Raw genomic sequence first — 12934 nt, 5'->3', positions numbered from 1 at the left:
AACCTCCAACCTGCATAAGACTGTGGACATCAGGAGCTTAGGCTCATAGTCTCAGGGATTTGAGCTGGAAATCTCTGAGATTGCCAATCCTCTTACCAGGCCTTAGCAATTGAAAGATCTGAGATTGCCAGTGTTGAAAGAGCTTCTCCTCACCTAGTAATGATTCCTCTCTAATTAGACCCCAAATAGCTAAATGGGATCACTCTGACACGTCATTTAATTTCAGGGGTATATATGAAACATAGATGTATCCATGAATGTAAAAATAAAGCAAAGTGTTTTAGAGTTGGTAGTCATAGTCTAGTCAAAAAGTTGAAGCATCTTCAGTACAATTCTTCTGAATTTTTAATTATGGTTTTATTATCTTTAACTTGTCATACAAAGGAATTAATTTGACACAACAGTTTGTAAGTAGAATCAATGCATCTTGATTAGTGGCACTCCTTTTGTCATTTCCCCCGTTCCTCCTATTTCTTAATTTTCTTAATTTTGTAGGATATGCATTAAATTTTATGACTGCATGCTCTCTCTCTCCTCAACTTCCTCTCTTTCCTTGTCTATTGCTATCCTCTTGACCCTGGCCGCCACATTGCAAGTGTTTCCTGGTATTCATTTTGTTGAAGTATGGGTTAGTCTTTCTAAGAAATTGTCCCATTTGAATTCTCCCCTGAAAATATCATATTTTGTCTCATATAGTGGTGTCTAATATATTACCTTGATGTGTTTGCTAAGACATTTACAATTTAATTCTAGATTCCATATAGAAGAGAAAACATTTGTCCTTTGTCTCACTGGGCTTGATTTATTTCACAAAACTACTTTTTCTAGTTCCATCCATTCCCTTGCAAGTGTTGGAATATCTTTATTCCAAATGGATGAATAAAATTACTGTTGCTAGGTAGCTTTGTACAATAGTGGGTAAAAGGACAATGAAATTGCCTAGCATTTTGGATTCTACTTTTCTTGACTGGCTATTTACTTTGTTGATGGACAGAGTTGCATGTTTGTTACAATCATACTAATATAAATTGGAAGTGTAAAGTATACTTTCTGTACAATCACAGAAAGTGCTATCATTTTGTTGATGTCACCCGATGTGCTGAAATTTCAAGGAATTTCTAATTATCATGTCAATTAATGATCGCTAAAATACATTGCTTTCAGATATACTGCAAACAATAGTTCCCATTCCCCCCCCCTTTTTTTTGTCTGACATGGGACTTGAACTCTGGGCCTGTGTGCTGTCCGTGTGCTCTTCAGCTCAAGGTGAGTGCTCTACCACTTGAGCCACAGCACCACTTCTGGTTTTCTAGTGGTTTATTGGAGATAAGAGTCTGTCTCATGGACTTTCCTGCCCTGGCTGGCTTTGAACTGTGATCCTCCAATCTCAGACATCTGAGTAGCTCGGATTACAGGCGTGAGCCACCAGCACCTGGCTCCCATATTTCCTTTTATAATTAATGCTAGGCATGTCTCAGATTGGCACTGGGTAAAATGTATGAAAGATCCTTTCTATCTTTTGGATCTACTTTGCAAAAAGGCATTTGACAGTACATCCCAAGCACAGATAAGTTCAATTCAATCTATTAGGGCTTCACCTATCCTCCTTCCTCATTATCTTCCCTGGATGGTTTTCCCTCTAACATCTTTACCTAAGCCTCCCACAGGAATACCTCTCAGATTCCAGTAGCTGTGCTATATCCTGCCTGGTAGGGAGCTATATAATATATCCTTGCAATGTGTACCTTAGCTTCAAGACTTAGAACCATGAACTAACCTTAGTGGTTTGTTGGGAATACCGACTGATAACTTCCTGCTAACTAATACTTCCCTGGAGCCTGTAAATGACCCATTCCTATCCTGAAATAGCTATCAGAGAAGGGTTTCCTGACATCTTACTACAGAGTAAATCAAATCATTCTTCAGTCATAATATTTAAAAAGAAGCAAGTCACACAAGTCTTGAGATAATCATAGATCTATGGGGGAAATCTCATATTTGTTTGATAACAAATTCAATGCCTTCTCTTCAAAATTTGTGGATTTAGTTTAAGCTGAGTGTGAATTTCTAAGCAGCATGAATTGACAAGTGATGGGTCCAATCATCAGCATCTGAAAGTTGTCCATCGATCTCCAGATAACATCAGGCAAGATCATGAAAAGAGCTTTCCTGTTAATACTCATCAGAGAATGGAAAATTAGGGTGGTCAACTAATCTAAAATGAGAAAGAATATTAGCATCATGGGCTTGATCATCCCATTTCTACAGAAGATGTGATATCTATGTATCACTATGGTAAAAGTTAGAATTTTATCCCCTAACTAGATATATTAAATACTACTCATTAAATACTAATATTTACACTAAGGAATAATATGGCTTTATAAGAAATTCTTGTAAGACACCATAACTAAATTATTCATCTTACATTCTCTGCTTGGACTAGATACACAAAACACACAAGCATTGGCTGATGTGACTCTCTTTTCTCTATATCTGTCTAACTTCCTAAACAATAAAAGCAAAGAAAGCCTATCCTATTTCAAATTCTCAGTGAAAGTAGAAACTGGTTATATCAGGTATAATGAAGCCCGAATCCAATTAACTAACAGAAAATAATTTAGGGTGCACCAATTGTGTTAAATTCAAGTGTGGAGAGAATGTCACTTAAGATAGTTCTCCATTTCCAGATAACCATCTAATTGGTAGCTTTCTAAATATCAATACCACACAAACTAGAAAGTAATACAAATCATTATCCCTTAACACAGTAAATGACAAGAATGTTCTGTCTCTTTGCATTATGTCCCTACATGGTCTGTCGGGAGCCAAAAGTTGAGTCTCTCAACATGATAGGCTTGACTATCTCACTGTAACATCTTGAGGCTGAGTTTACAGAATCCAACCCTCATCCTGCCCTAAGCCAACATCCTGCAACTGCTAATGACCACCCTTTCCCCCTGCCCTAAACAAACATCCTGCACTGCTACGGCCAATGAAAAAGCTTCCTTAACGGCCAATGGAAAAGCTTCCTTATTCCAAGCATATAAATACCCCTGTGTGAAAAATTAAAATTTGCAGCTTGATCAGAATCCATGTCTTGCTGTCATTATTCATGTCTCTTGTCCCTTCATTCCTTCTAGCTTAGGTTCACTGCCCTCGTTGACGTCCTGCGGGTCGGGACAACTGGCACCCAACGTGGGGCACGAGCCTCTGACTAAGGAAGGAATGCTGTCCTCCAGGGAAACTTGGACAAGTACAGTCCGAGATCGCCTCGACAGACCCCGCCAAGAGACAGATCCAGGAGGAGAGTGAGGATGATGCAAGGTGAGTGACCCACTATGGGACAAGCAATGTCATCACATGATCTATTTCTGTCAGACCTCAAGGAAGCCTTCAAGACACAGGGAATGCGGGTTAAGAAAAGGGATTTACAATTATTTTTCTCATTCATAGAGGACTTGTGTCCCTGGTTCCCTTTGAAGTAACCATAGATGCAAAAAGATGGCAAAGAGTAGGAGATTGTTTAAGAACAAGCAGCCCAAAAGTGGCTGCCAGAATGCTTGATAAAACAGGTGAATGGCTTACCACAATCCAGGGGAATCCTTCCGCCTGAGGATGATTCCTTTTCTCTTACAGATGCAGCTAGAACTCCAGACATGGACCCTCCTGTTTAAAATTTATTAAATAACAGATTAATCTCTTGGCTTCTAAGCCCATACAGGTTCATCACCATCACCTTGATATGTTAGACCAAGGCATTGAGATCTAGGATTTACCCCAGGCTTTTAATTAGTGTTTTGCCATGAGCTTGTTCCAGTGGGAACCCCCCCTTCATTTTTCTTATTTAGAAAACCCTTCCTCTTATTCATAACTCCTGACCATTCAATGGGCAAGACCTATTGCCATAAGGGATAGGTTCGCCCCTCCTACTATAGGCCCCTCCACTTGGGGGAGGATGCACCTATGGGAGGAAGAAAAAATGCTCAAATCAAGGGTGCAGGTAAGACTGCAGGGGGATGGATTCACGAGATCCCAAAACCCAAGACCCCTAAATGGCAAGCTCTGGTGCATGACGGTTGGCATACATACCCATAAGCCATCTCCTCAAAAAACATGCCAAGGCCTGTAAAATTCCCCTCCCCAAGTGAGGATGCTCGCTCGGGAGCGGAGAAAAACCCTGGGCCCTTAGAGGAACAGAGCCTCTGTCACCCTTTTAAAAAGAGGTGCCAACAATTGATGGTCAATTTTCTAAATAAGAAAGGGGGAGATGTCGGGGGCCAAAAGTTGAGTTTCTCAACATGATAGGCTTGATTATCTCACTGTAACATCTTGAGGCTGAGTTTACAGAATCCAACCCTCATCCTGCCCTAAGCAAACATCCTGCAACTGCTAACGACCACCCTTTCCCCCTGCCCTAAGCAAACATCCTGCACTGCTATGGCCAATGAAAAGCTTCCTTAATGGCCAATGAAAAAGCTTCCTTATTCCAAGCATTTAAATACACCTGTGTGAAAAATAAAAATTTGCAACTTGATCAGAATCCTTGTCTTGCTGTCATTCTTCGTGTCTCTTGTCCCTTCATTCCTTCTAGCTTAGGTTCACTGCCCTCGTTTGCGTCCTGCGGGTCGGGACAGTGGTCCTTCACTTTTTTCTAAACTAACAAAAATATTAACAATAATGGAGCAATATATATACTAATTCTTGTGAAAATGGATTGTGTATTTCCCTTTCAAATATGATCATATTCATTTCTGTTGTAAGTTAAAATCCAGTAGGCACAAGAGATATGCATTCCTTGTTTACCTTTGTTTATGATATTTGTCAAATATTAGTATATAACCCAGAACATAAAAAACTGTTAATGGTCTCTTGAACTCTACATTCTCTTCAGCAATGCATGCACTCTTCCTTAAATATCAAATCTCTCTTCTCAAAAACATCTTTATCTTCTACACTGAGATGTCTATAGTTCAGAAACACAAAACTAAATGCCTTAATGGCAATGTCAGTGGAAATTCTCTGAGATAAAATTGTAATGTTTGGGTTGAAAAAAAAGGAGAGACTTGAAACTAAAGAAAATTCAGACAATATTTTTGCCTAAGTTCCTTACCTAACACCTTGAAGATATCGAAAATTTCTGTTCAGGCCTTCTAGGATTTTCATGTCTTATAAAGGCAACTGGAATTCAAAAGCCTATCATACAGTAGACAAGTTTTACAATTCTTAAATTGTACATTTGCCAATCTTAGAAATTCAAGTGAAACAGATTTAATAATACAAAGACAAAACACTCAAGTAGCTAAAGAGGAAATACATTCAAGATAAAATATGTTGATACAGTAGAAGATTATAGACATAAGGAATCACAAAAGACAGTGGGCATGAACAAAGATGATATAGTTTTGATTGCAGTCTAATGTACATAGAAGTTAACAAAGCTACTACTGAAAAGGTTTTCATGTATGCAAGATAACTTAGCAATTGTTAAGCACAATGTTAGGTGTCTCTATGACATCGCATACACTTAAAATGTGACAATATTCTTTTCCACAGGGTTTAATTCACAATTTGCCAAATGTTAATGAAATATTAGCTATCAAGGAGGCTAAAATGCTAAAACTCATGGTTCAATGCTAGTCTAGACAGAAAAGTCTGTGACATACTACCTCTAAAGAACCAGCAAAATTACTCTTTGGAAGCAAAACTGTCAAACTTTTGGGAGATAATTTGGGAGAATATTCTTGTATTCCAAAGAAAAGACAGGACAGTCATCAACCACATCAACTACAAAGTCATGATGACTATAGTTAGAGAAGGAACTTTTGCTTAGGTAAAATATACCCAAGATCAAATAAAATCATAGACAGAATTTTTGAGAAGCTACTACAACAAATATACCTGAATGTGCAAAACACTCTCGAGAATGTATAATGACGAGATAGAAGCATGCTTCTTCAGAAATACATATCCCCATGTCTCCAAAATTCTTTGCTGTACACATTGACAAACTCTTCTCCTAAGGAATGCTATTTCCCCACTCATTTAATGTTGGTTGGCTTGTAAACTGCATTGTCCATTAGAGCTTGGCAAAAGAATTATGTGCTAATGCTGATCTAAGGCATGAAACAGTTTGGCAATTCTCTTCTCACCTACTTTGGATAGTATTATATGAGAAAAAATCTTTGGTCTAGTTGTCTAGTGAATGACAAACCACATGGAGAATTGCTGAGACCTACCATGCAATAACCAATCAGCATCCTGATACATTTGTCCAATAAATATTAGAGAATTTAATGTAAATACAGGAGAGGTTCCAACATACAAAGGACTTCATTTGGCTAAGGCCAAACAAATGTTCCAACAATGCATTCTCCACCTAAATGGATGTAATCTGTATTCAACCTGTTTGCCTCAGAGGTGGATCATATTGCAACATGTATAGGTAGAAAAATTTCTCATATTAGAGTAGTTATAGAGCACCTGGTTGATTAAATTCTCTGTACTCTTTCCAGCCCTAAGTCTCTCAAACTGTGCTGTCTCTCCCATTATATACACAGAAAAAAGGATGACCAAGAACATGTAAATCACACATGTACAGGAAATTCTAGGGAAAACAATTTGGCCCCAAAAATAGTGCTAAGAAGTTCCAAGATAACACCCAAATGAAGAATAATATGACCACAACAGACCATCCCATCACCTGCACATTCTATGCAGGAGACCTAATGCTCACAGTACCCCCTTATCACCTGTATGATCTCTTTTATATCTTTTTCTATGAAACTCTGAGCCAGGGTCACAACCCCACGTTGCAGCTGGTAGCAAAGGGCAATCTGAGCTGGACTGCGATTGTGCTTTTTTGCCACAGCACCAAGAACTGGGTCCTTCAGAAGAAATGGGGCATTGGGGTCTACCCTGGAAGGAAAGACAGAAATGCTGAACTGCAGACAGAGTATTCTATTTGTTTGCAGAGCTCCAATATGCTTGAGGATGCCTTCTCTAGACCAAGTCATCAAATGCAATCTCTTGAACCTTCAGCATCACTCGTATGAGGAACCATGTAGGAAATGCAGTTCTCCCCAGTTCCTAAACCAGTTCAAAATCACTGCCAGAAAAGTAGCACAGTAGACCTCAAAATATTTGATTCAGAGTAGTGTTTTGGGTAAACATTTTATTGGATTACCATTGTTTTGCTGGTTGAGTTCCCAGAGCACTATGGGAAACCAGGACAATGTCCTTGGACTTGGAGAAATCCAACAGTTTGCTCTGGTTGAGATAAGGATGACCTTCCACCTGTAGATGGATAAGACAGGAATTATATGCAAATTTTATGCACTGATCAAGAAGAAAAATTAAGAGTAAGCAAACCTGAATAAAAATGTGTTACATTCGATTTGAATTGAAAGGATTAAAATAATGTAATGTTTACTTTCTAACAAATAAATTTCGCATATCTGTTACCTGGATTGCTCTAAAAAAAAAGTAATCTTCCTAAAGTGGACCACATAATATGCTAAATACCATTTACCAGGCAAAGAAGCATAACAGACTCTTTTGGGGGGCACAAAAGACTTGTCTGAAATGTGGACATGGCATTTGAACAGAATTTAACAATTTGGTCAGTCACTCATGAGGGAAAAGGTATAGGACAAAGGAACCATTTTGGCAGGCATTCTGCTAGTGACACTCTTCAGAGTTTGGTTTTCTATTTTTCAGAGTGCTTTTCATGAAATTGAGTGCCAGTGGCTAATGCTTATAACTCTATCAATACTCAGGAGGTTGAGACATGAGAATTGAGGTTCTGAGTCAGCCCAAACATATCATTCTGCAAGACTCTTATCTCTAATTAACCAGCAAAAGTCTGGAGGAGGAGGCATGGCTTAGGTGGCAGAGCATCAACCTTCAGCCACAAAACTAAGAGAGAGAGTGAGTCCCTGAGAGTAAGCCATAGTTCTGTCCCATAAAAAAATTACATGCACTCAATGGAATAAAAATGCATTAGCTCAATGGAATAGACCTAAAGAAAGAAGGTAATATAAATAAAAACTATCTTGTCTTTCGATAGAGACTATTCCTTTAACTCCTTTCTTAGAACATTCTAAACTGAAAGGCAAGTATCAAGATTTGCTCTGTCTTATGGAAATTATTATACTTTATTCTGATATGTGGAGTAACTTTTGTTTTTACTTAAATATCTGCTAAGGAAAGTACACACAGAAGTTAAACCAAAAGAAAATGTTCATAAATCCTATGACCTCTAATTCTTACAGAGATTATGAATGAATATTAAACTACTAGGTGAAAATGTCAAAGGACCTCCTTTATTGACAATGGTCAACATCTAGAAAACCAGTTATCGTCAGTCAGGAAACTATGTCTTTATGAAGGATACATCTAGGTGGGCCCACTTAATGAACAGATCAAATCAGTGGAAAAATTGAGTACAGACTAAATTTAAATGATGAAAATGAATTGTCGTTAATTTTTAGAATACAGTCACATAAATGTAACTATGTAAGAAAGTATTTTCATTCCAAGAAGACATCTGCTCAAGTCTCTAAAGGAGAATGTCCAGGTCTACAATGTTATTGAAGAGAACCAGCAAAACTACTACAGATGTGGATGACAACTTAATTGCATTAATAAGGACAATGTGGCCATGTGTTGAATAACTGGCATGAAATTTGGAAAATATAAATATTCCAAGTGCTTGATAAATTTCATTACAAAAGACTTGATAAAACTTATAATTAAAGTGCCTTCACATTCATGTTGGAAAATCTTAGGATTGTGTCACTGTCCACAAATTTAAACAGAATGACCAGCTTTGTGTTCAAAACACTTTTACTTCACAGCTGTAAGGATTTTAAGCTGTTGAAGACAGTAATATAGAGCCTCAAACCAGGCACAGACTAGATGTGATTTTAAAAACAAAGAAGAAAAGAGGAGTTGACTTAGAGGTTTTCAGGAATTGAGTCAGCTCTGTGTTTTACTCTAAGTTTGATGTATGGAATTCACTAAGATCCCCACCAACAGATATTTGATCTGTGTGATCATTTTGGCAGCCCCCACTTTACTCTCCATGTACCTATGTCACTAGCCAAGAATCCTGAAGCCCAGACACAACAGCACAAAGTACCAAAGCATTCATTCCACGGCCCTTCACATGGATCTCCACACTTCCTTCCTTCTCCCACTGCTCCTTTCCAAGTTGGAGATTTTATGGGATTTCCTTGTTTTTTATACATGACACCATCATCAATCCAATCTCACCATCATTTATAGGCCAACAATAAGTACTTTGTCTCTGAAGTCTAATGACTGCAGCCAACCTTGATGTCATTTACAACCTCCAGATTCTTCCATTCACTGGACACAATGAACCTCTCACTAGGCACAGACACAGTTGGCTATCCCCCCTATCCTTGGAGACAATTGTTGTTTTTAGAATCTTCCTTTCCACAAAAATAAGTTAAACAGTGGAGAAGGTAAGAGAAATAGCTGGCAGAAACACAGCAACAAGTCAGTTAAGAGACAGAGAAGAGGAAGCAGGAACTCACCTGGTTGCAGACAGGCTTGTACTTGAGCCCTGGTTTGTTCAGGATCCTCTCCAGTTGCCTGCGGTTAAAGTTGGACCCCCCAGTGGACTTGGTCAATCCCACATCCTTACATTTCTCCATGGCCTAAAAAGGAAGGAGTTCTGCCGATCCATCTGTACCATTGGTTAAATCAATATAAATGCAAACTGGAGCTGATAAAGGAAACACTATCAATAAACAACGAATGGACTACATATGATTGTTGGTAGAAAAATGGTCAAGACATTTGGAGAATATAGTCACATACAAAGAAAGAATTTTGTGTGCTTCTTGGAGAAATAGAGACATTACTGCATAAGGAGGCAAGAGATCACACTTCTTGTCATCAATTTTGTTCAGACATTCATGTCTTTTACTTTCCACTAATGCTTTCTCCCCTATCACTCCTGCAAAACACCATTATAAATGTCATGAGTTTCTAGATTTCAAGGGTACAGATTCCATTCTTGAAGTTGGAGAAATGACCTGACTCTCTAGGCATCCTCTGAAGTCTATGCCTCAAGTACTGACCTCCCATGTCTCAAAGAGATCCACTGTGTCAAATATCAATTTTCCATGCTCATCTTTCAGAAACAATTCTTTTCCAGGATGCAATAAAAGCAGACATTACAGCAACCTCACCAAGCACTATCATCCTACCCAGAGCCATGGTCCTTTGTACACTTCAGGAATGAAACAGTAAATGAGCATTAATGAAGAACTCCTCCACTTACTTATGCTTACAAAGATGCTTGAATGAGCATAATAAGGAATGTCTTTAAGAGTCTAGGTAGTTGTAATCCCCTATCAATTATACGTATTATGAAATATTGGTTTCCCATCCCAAAGAGATCTCCTTGGGACTTGTGTTACTTCTCTGCTTCACTTTCTCCAGGGAAATAGTTCTCTCTCACTGGGAAAGTCAACAATTACATGGCCTTGATCTTCCACAACAATGGATTTCAATCTTGATTCAGGATAATCAGTATTCTTTAGAGACTTGAATACATGTGAATCCAAGGCAAATAAGGGAAGCAAAAAATGGTTAACCAAAAGTTGTCAGAGAGAAAGATTCTAATACTGAAAGACGCAACCAAGTTATAAAAGGGTAAGGCTCGGGACACATGAATTATCCAAATATTATTTGCCATTGCAGGCAACGCTGGGACAAAACATAAGCAAGCCTCTAGTAATAAAAATGTAAGGGAAGGAGAAACAGAAATAGCTGAGGGCTCAGAAGGTGGCTTAGTGGTAGAGTGCTTGCCTTGCTTGGATGAAGCCCTGGGTTCCATTCCTCAGTGCCACATAAGCAGAAAAAGCCAGAAGTGGTACTGTGGCTCAAATAGTAGAGCCCTAATCTTGAGATGAAGAGCTGAGGGACAGCACCCAGGCCCAGTATTCAGACCCCATGACTGACAAAAAAGAAAAAAGAAATAGCTGAAGACTAAATCTAAATCTAGCCATTCATTCACCTGTCCATTTACATAATCCAATAAACTCATATGAAATATCCTGGGTCATTCTATCAATTTTTTAACCAAAGCTTACATAAATTGATGATCACGGCTTATTCTTAATCATTTATGGAAATAATTATAGTGAATATATGCAGTTATATGCTTCAGTTAGATGATGTAAATAGCCTATCTTCAATGAATTTGGAAAATGAATAAGGTAGAGATCTACATAATCCAACTGTAATTTCTTCAGTGATCTTTCCAGACAAGGCGGGACTAGCTCTGGTCGATTGAATGTGCACCAGAGCTGCAAATGTTAAAAAATACAAATTGTGCTGGATTGATCGTTTACCTCAATTGAGAAATCTGATTCACCAAACTCAGAGAAATTTTATACTAGGAAGATACTGATGGCCATGGGGGAAAATTAATGCCTTCATTCTTAGGTTTTCTTGACCTGTCAGGGCCATGTCATTGTTAAAATAATTTGCTGGACAATAGAAGGAAATTACTTGAGATAGCATTTTGGACAATTAATAAAATTATCCAAACTCTGAATCCTATTCCAAAGATATTATAGAATTACTATTTCTCTAAACATCTCATCTCTTCAAATCAGTGGAGACATATCCACATACCTTTATTTCCATCAATGAAAGGAAAGATATTTGAATATTTTAAAATGTACTGGGCAAAAAAAAAAACATTTTAGCAATGTTTTGTTTAATACCCAGCAAATTCTCATACTGATCTCTCCCAAGAATAAAGGTAAGATTTAATATTCCAAATAGTAAAAATAATGTTTTAGAAAATTCCTCTAGGCATGAAGAACTCTGTGATTTGACCATAGATCTGAGTGGTCCCATAGCACCTGTTAAAACAATGATTCAAGTTGAGACTTTGAATGTTAAAGTGACTGTCAACCTATCAATTCATAGAGAGTAAGGTAGTAATTATTTCACTCTGTTTTTAATACTAAACCTTACATGTGAAAAGTATCTGAATAACAATAGTGAACAATTCTTCCAACTACTGTTCCAATCATGTAATTCTTCCCCAAATCACACTTCAATAAATTTGCATCTACCTATTATAGGCAGCATACCTTTGAGGTGAGGAATGTCTTCTCTCTTCAGAGTGCCCTCTTCAATCTTGCTTTGAATGGCCTGCCCTACCTCCTCTTCTACTTCGTACACATACGCAGTGTCAATGTGCCAGAAGCCAGCATCTATAGCTATTTTGGTGGCCTCAATTACCTTACTTCTAGGAATCTAGATCAACAAGGAAAAGAAAAGCAGAAGTTGGAGATAAATGTTGTGAGGTAGCCCATTGGAAACAAAGTAGATAATTAACACGATAAGAAAGCACTTGGTATTCCAGTGTTATTTTCAGATCACTTAATCATGTAACAGGGTAACACCTCTCTGGATCTCCACAAGAAAGCAAGACTTTCTATTGAAGGAAATAAGTAAAAAACAAACAAACAAAAAACAATTCTAGTGCTATTGGTACTTTCCAGGCATCAAAGCTGATGCACAGCTTTAGCCTGCTAACTTTTGTTCTTTTTTCCCCCACCAAGCTATGAAATCAATGACCAATTAGTACAAAGCACAATGCTCAGAATAAACAGGTTATGATATGATCATGCTCTCACAATGTTCTCTCTTGTACATGACAAGCACTACCTTGTGAAAACTGAGCACTGGTTGATCACTCCAGAGTCATACTAGAAATATGTGACTTTGCAATCCACATTGGGCTCAGGTCCTTCTAAATCTATTTTTCTTTTCAACCTTCAAACCAATCAGCACCCTTTATGGGTACATAGGTACAAAAGCCCTGTTGTGGGATCACATGGCCATCATTTAGTCCAACATGCTGATACTTGGAATTCAT

General features: G+C 38.0%; 1 long non-coding RNA gene and 1 pseudogene across 1 annotated transcript in view; one reads left to right on the top strand and one right to left on the bottom strand.

Annotated features, from left to right (window-relative positions):
• LOC138805656 (uncharacterized) overlaps positions 1 to 4543 on the top strand; it is a 21000-nt gene extending 16457 nt beyond the window's left edge. Inside the window, exons 2-3 of the long non-coding RNA XR_011365611.1 lie at positions 3144 to 3327; positions 3640 to 4543. This is a non-coding gene — a long non-coding RNA (uncharacterized lncRNA). The remainder of the gene's footprint in view (positions 1 to 3143; positions 3328 to 3639) is intronic.
• On the bottom strand, positions 1998 to 12934 carry LOC138805655 (prostaglandin-E(2) 9-reductase-like; annotated as a pseudogene).

Source organism: Dipodomys merriami, unplaced genomic scaffold, assembly GCF_024711535.1.
Source record: "Dipodomys merriami isolate MVZ:Mamm:240054 unplaced genomic scaffold, mDipMer1.0.p SCAF_4, whole genome shotgun sequence".
Classification (NCBI taxonomy): domain Eukaryota; kingdom Metazoa; phylum Chordata; class Mammalia; order Rodentia; family Heteromyidae; genus Dipodomys; species Dipodomys merriami.
This window is presented reverse-complemented; position numbering and strand designations above follow the sequence as displayed.